The sequence below is a fragment of the Vulpes vulpes genome, chromosome 4 (assembly GCF_048418805.1).
Source record: "Vulpes vulpes isolate BD-2025 chromosome 4, VulVul3, whole genome shotgun sequence".
In the NCBI taxonomy this organism is placed as follows: Eukaryota; Metazoa; Chordata; class Mammalia; order Carnivora; family Canidae; genus Vulpes; species Vulpes vulpes.
In genome coordinates, this window is record NC_132783.1 from 80,346,550 (window position 1) to 80,352,643 (window position 6,094).

The following is a 6,094-nucleotide window of genomic DNA, read 5'->3' on the forward strand; positions in this document are numbered from 1 at the left end:
ACCTGCGTACCCCTCCCTCCCGTCTCCGCCCGAGCAGGAAGCCCAGGCAGCGGGGCACACGCAGCCCGGCTTCCTGGGGTTATGGGTGCTGTTCTTCCAGATGGAAGAGATAAAATTAAGAAATCATGCTAGGAAAAGACTACACATACTTATTTTAAAACAAACAGGAAGTTATATTATGGCTCTTTGGGCAGAGAGATGTCTATGTCATGAGAGTCCTGCTCTGGGAGCTCTGTCATTGAACAAACATGAACCGAGTGCCTGGTGAGTACCCAGCCCTAAGCAGAGTCCTGACACCCAGGGACAAAGGAGCAGATAAAACATGTATGGTCTGGGTTTTCAAGAAATTCAGTGTACTGTGGTGGACAAATAGGTAAACACCTCCATTATAATCTAGGGTGACAAGTATACAGATAAAGTGGGAAACAAGGTTCTTGGGAGCCCAGAATTGGGGGTGACTAGAGTAAGGGAAGGTGTAGAAGCGTTTTGCCTCTGCCTACCCTTCTGCTTTCCTGATGGGACCCCGTCTTTGATTGGGCATCCACTGCTCCCGCACAGAGAATCTTTACGCTACAGACGTGTGGACACAAGCTTCGGCCACCCTGTTGGGTGTGAGCAGGTGAGCATGTTCCACCCCCGGCCATAGCCACTTGCCAGAGAGAAATATGTAGTCAGGGGGAGATTCTGGAAGCCACCCTGAGATCACGAAGAAAGTTGGCTCTAGAGGAAAGATAATATCATGTAAGGCAAAGAGGTGAAAGAAAGAAAGTAGGTCCTTGGTGACATTTTTGAGCTACCGGGTCAGACCAATGCTGAGGTTCACTTCATCTCTGACCTTAACCACCTTCTGTGAACAGTACATTCCGTTTTTGTTTAATCCATTTGAGATTGTTTTTGTGGTTGTTTCTTCCAACACAAAGTCCTAAATGATGTAGACTCTTGCTTCTTGAAGAAGCTGACACTTGAGATGGATCTTGAAACCTATACTGTAGAACATTCCATAGCATTTTTGTGTGGAGCCCTCTGACTTAAGCCGTCATTCAGCACACGCGTGCTGAGTGGTGACTGTGTGCTAGGTCCCTCAGCAGCATGCCCGGATACTCGAATGAAATGTGGTCCCCCTTAGAGAAACTTGTCCCTTATAGGGGGTCCAGATGAGCATATCTGCCATGCTGCAGCAGAGGGCTACGAGAAGGCTCAGTGCTCCCAGAGGGGAGTGGGTGGCCCCTTGTGGGGATCAGTGAGGCTCCACGGAGCAGGTGTTGTTTGTCATGATGGCCTGACCCAGCTTTCTTTTGAGCGCTGCCCCTCCCCCACTGCCAAGTCTCATTCCTGCAGGGGCGGGTGGCAAGCCAGCCAGAACATTCCTTTCCTCTGCCCACGCTGATTCACTCAAGGACTGGCTTCTGACCCCAAGGTAGATGAATGAATGAAAGGTCATCTGGGCTGGTGCTGGAGTTCTGGAGTTGCTGACATGATAGGATGTTCGTAGAGGCTGGGGATCATCTCAGGCTTTCCCCCTAACCAGAAGAACTCTGGTCTTACCGTGCTGGCTTTCAAAGAAACACAAAAATCTACTGCTTGGGTTGGAATATGTTCTTCTTCATGAATTCTCAAGAGCAAGGAGGAACCTTCAAGAAAGCCCTTCAGGCCCAATCCACTCATGTTTCTGATGAGAGCACAAGGCCCAGAGGGTTGCTCAGATGGTCAAGTCCCCCTTGTGTGCAGCTGGAATGGAAGCCTGTGTCCCCTATGCCCTCCCCGCCCTTGGCCCGTCCAGCTTCTCAGCTTCAGCAGAAATCAAACTGGTCGAGGAGATGGAGCAGAACAGAACAGCTCCAGAAGCCTCACCTCCCAGCTGTCCTGGGGGTCGGGGGCCAGAGCTTCTCCTGCCCAGGCTGTGCCGGGAGTGTGTCGGCACTCTCCCAAGAGAAATACAAGCTTAGACCTCTAGTGGCCCTCTGTCAACACCCAGTGGGAGCTAGAGAAGACCAAGCAAAGACGAGGGAACGAGAAGTGGAGGGGCAAACAGAGCTGAGTGCCAGCTTTCCTTTCAGAGCATGACCTCAGTTGGCATGGCTTCCATTCCCGGGCCCGGCTAAGAGATTTGTGGAGCCCAGTGCAGAATGAGAAATCACTTAGAATTTCAGGATTGCAGCTGCAGAACATAAACCTGGTGTGGACACTGTGTCACTGAGGCTGCACCTGCTTGGAGCCGGCCCTGTCTGCATTATCTCAGGGTGGCAAAGTGCTCGGGCTGGTAGGTGGTGGATGAGCTGGCCCAGGGGAGTGCCTAGGAGGAGTCTGGGGTCCCAGGACGGTGAGTCCCTTAAACTGTCAGGACTTTGGTCCCTCATCCATAAATTGGGAATGATAATAGGGCCATTGTGGCAGTTAAGTCTGTTCATGTGTGAATTGCTTGGAACCAGTCACGTAAGGGTGTGCTATCCTTATTTACTTGCACACTCTTCTAGGGTGAAAATCTGTCTCCAACATCCCAGCTCACATGAGGGCCTCCCCCACTGCCCCTCCCAGGCTCTGGCCCTGCCATGTCGATTGAGAAGCCAGGCTGCGGGTCCTCTCCCTCCTCCCCCCCTGGGAACAGGCAGGCCAGGGTGAGCCGGGGCTGATAGAGCTGAACCCCCTCCTGTCAAGGGCACATAGTTGTGGTTCCTGGGAACTCGGACTCATAAACCTGCTGGTCTGACCACTAAGCCCTTTTCCCTGGAGTGCTGAGGTGGGGAAGGCTGCCAAGGTTGTCAGAGAGCGGGTCAGAGGGTAAGGGTGTAGGCTGTCTCCCCGCCACCCCCCGGCCCCCCAGCTGAGGATGGAGTGGGTACAGAGGTGGGGGGAAGGGAGGCAGCCGGGCAGCGGGAAGGGGCGATGCCACGGGGAACTATGGCTGGTGGAAACAGAACCATTGGGTGGTCTCCATGGCCCCCTCCAGGCCAAGCCACATTGGTGGCAAGGCTCAGGGCACTCGGGACACCCAACCCCCAGAATCTTAGCCCGGCTGTGCCACTTGCTGACCCCAGGCTGGTCTCTCAGTGATCTCTCAGGGCTCCCACCCACCTGCCGTGGTATTAAGGCTCCTTAACACAACAGAGTTTCTCTGAGAAGCAAAAATATGAGAGAGAAGGAGAGTAAGAGTGTGTGTGTATGTGTGTGTGTGTGTGAGACAGAGACAGAGAGACAGAGACAGAGAGACAGAGCTAGAAACAGCCACAGAGGGAGAGCTCCAGAGTGGGAGAAACAGAGACAGCCAGGGGAGCAGGGAGAGGAGGACACAGAAGTGTGAGGCGCTAGTGCCCAGCCATGTGTATACGTTCACCCCTCAGCACCCTGGCTTCAGGAGAGGGGAGCTCTGGACCTCACATCCTGAAGTGGACATGTCTCCCCCTGCCACCCCCAGGACCTGTTTCTAGGCCAGCTGTCGCCCCTCGACGTGAGGCTGCGCGTGGGTCTCCCTGCCTCCGGACCGTGATGGGGGGACACATCCCCTGCGTGTGTCCTCTGAGCCTCCCTGGGGGCCTGGGAGCTGCCCAGGGCTTGGGTGGCCAGGGTGGGCTGCTTCTTAAGGACTCCAGTGTCCCACTGGGCGGGATTGTCCACCGTGGCCCCCGGCTGACCCGCGCTTCTGGGCCTCTCCGCCCGGGCACCTTGAGGTAGAAGAGCAAACAAGCCCAGATTCCGGGAGGCACGGGGCCAGTGGATGACCTTGGAGTGTTTGCTTTTTTTAACCAAAAAATGCACAATTTTAATTTTCATCACGAAAACAATTGTGTTCTTAAAACTTCCAGGCGGCCCCTGGCTTGGCCGGCTCCTCATTTAGGCTGCCTCTCAAGAGGGAAAGCTGCAAAATATAATTACCGAGGAAACAATGGGCTGCGGATATATTTAACACGGGGCCGGCCGGGGGGCCCCTGCACACCACCTCATGGGCCCCTCTCCTTCCCACCTTGGCCTGAGCCTTCCTGTCCTTTTGTGTTCCCTTGGCCTTCCCGCCGCCCCCACCACGCTGTCTCCAATTGTCCACACCCTGAAGCCGTTAGTGATGGAGACTGGGACAAGCCCCTCCCAGGATAGAACAGACCCCTTCCTCTCCCCCACCCTCCCCGGATCTTTCCAGCATCTCCAGGCCCCTTGACTTAGGTCACTGCTGACTCAGAGATATTGCTGAGCCGGACCGGCGTCTCTGGGGGTGGAGTTGTCTGAAGGAAAACCATCCCAGCCTGTGTCTGCTGCCTTCAGGCCTCAGAAACACTCTGTCCAGGATGCTCCCAGCAACCGAAGGGACCTTCACTGCCCTTGTCTTGCTTCCCACCTCATAATAAATCGGCTGTGGCAGGCCCATTTCGCAGATGAAAACACCGAGGCCTAAAGGGGTTACGTGGGTTAATCATAGCGTGCCTGTGATGCAAAGGAAATCTGTTCATTTTCTGTTCATCTGGGACAAGTCAGCCTCCCTGGGATTCCTTTCCAGGTGTGAACCGCTTGCTGAGGTCTCTTCCGGGGGTGAGGTCTGATGGGTGTGGGGTCCAGAAGCTGGGGGGGGGTCTCTGCTCTGCAACTGTGAGCATCCTATTAGCAGACAGTGCCTGGAGCAGGGACATCGGGCCGTGTGTTCGGACAAGGGCCAGGGCAGCAGGGACAAGGGAGGGGACACTTGGGGCAGGCAACTCCAGCGCTGTCTCAGAGAAGCCGCCTGCACAGTGAGGCCAGATCCCGTCCTTCCCGTTTCCCGACCTTTCCTTCATTCAGCCTTGTGCTTTTTCCTGTGGTTATTCCTTCTTATTCTGTCTCTTGCAAGATGCGATGAGCTCCTTACGGACAGGGCTTCCTTCTGGGCCTGCTGTGAACATTGCACAGCTCTTCCTCTTGGATGACACAGGGCTACTGGAAATCCAGACAGGTTGGGAATGAGGTGTTCATTGGTCAGCCGGGCCAGGCTTTGCCTACCTGTGGGCTGTGGGGGTTCATGGTGCCCACAGATGAGGCCCACTACGCCCAGCACCCTCTGCAGAGCCTGGCTCACACCCCGGGGCCCCCGGCTCCCAGGTTGCATGCAGTCTCTCCTTCCAGTTGCTCTTCCTTGATGTCTTCCTTACCGGGGCTCCTGGGCAGCATCTGAGGTGGTTTCTGAGGGTGGGAGTTTGGAGACAAGTGATGGGAGATCGTGGTGGGTGTGAGCTTGCCGACAGGGACGGGGTGACAGGGGTGCGGGCGGCTCGGGCTATGATCAGGATTATCTGAGAAACCCCCAGCGCAGCGGGCCTGCTGGCTGGATCACCCAGAACCCGTTTGCCTCCTGCTGCCGTGTGCTGTGCCCCATAGGGGGACCCCAGCCCGCAGGAATAAAGAGCCACCCTGATGTTCACAGGCCAGTATGGGAAGAGAAGAGCGATGTGTTGAAAGGGGAGGATGGGCAAGAGGAGTGTGCTTCATAGTATCCGGAGACCCTGAACTGCCCAGCTGCGGGGGCCGGTTCCAGGCAGCGGAGCCCTATAGCTGAGTCTGAAACATCTCAGCCCCTTCTGAGGAGGCGTCTCAGAGAACAGACCCAAACAAACACAAACAAGTGAGAACCAGAGGTACCTGAGTCATTAAATTCACATGGCCTGAAAAATAATTTTATTTTGGGTGGGGCCAGGCAGAGAGAGAATCTCCAGCAGGCTCCACACCCAGTGCGGAGCCCCATGTGGGGCTCCATCTCATGACCCTGAGATCATGACCTGAGTCAAAATCAAGGGTTGGACGCTTAACTGCCTGAGCCACCCAGGCGCCCCCCTGAAAAATAAATTTTAAAAGTGGCTCAGTGGAATGTGCCCTGGGCTTACTCCAACTACAAATATCAAATGAATAGTCCCAAGCATTCAACAAGCTCAAATCTTAGCCAACTCTGCCCTCCCTGGTTCCTCATAACTCCAAGGAGCCAGCAGCAGCCATCAGTTTTGACTCAGAGCATCTGGGCTGTGAGACACATTCGCTCAGGTCAGCTGGCCCAGACCCCCCGAGCCCCTGTCCCTCGCCTGGCTCCTTGCAGCTCCCTCAACCTGGATCTAATAGAAATGACTTTTATTTTATAGCATACTTA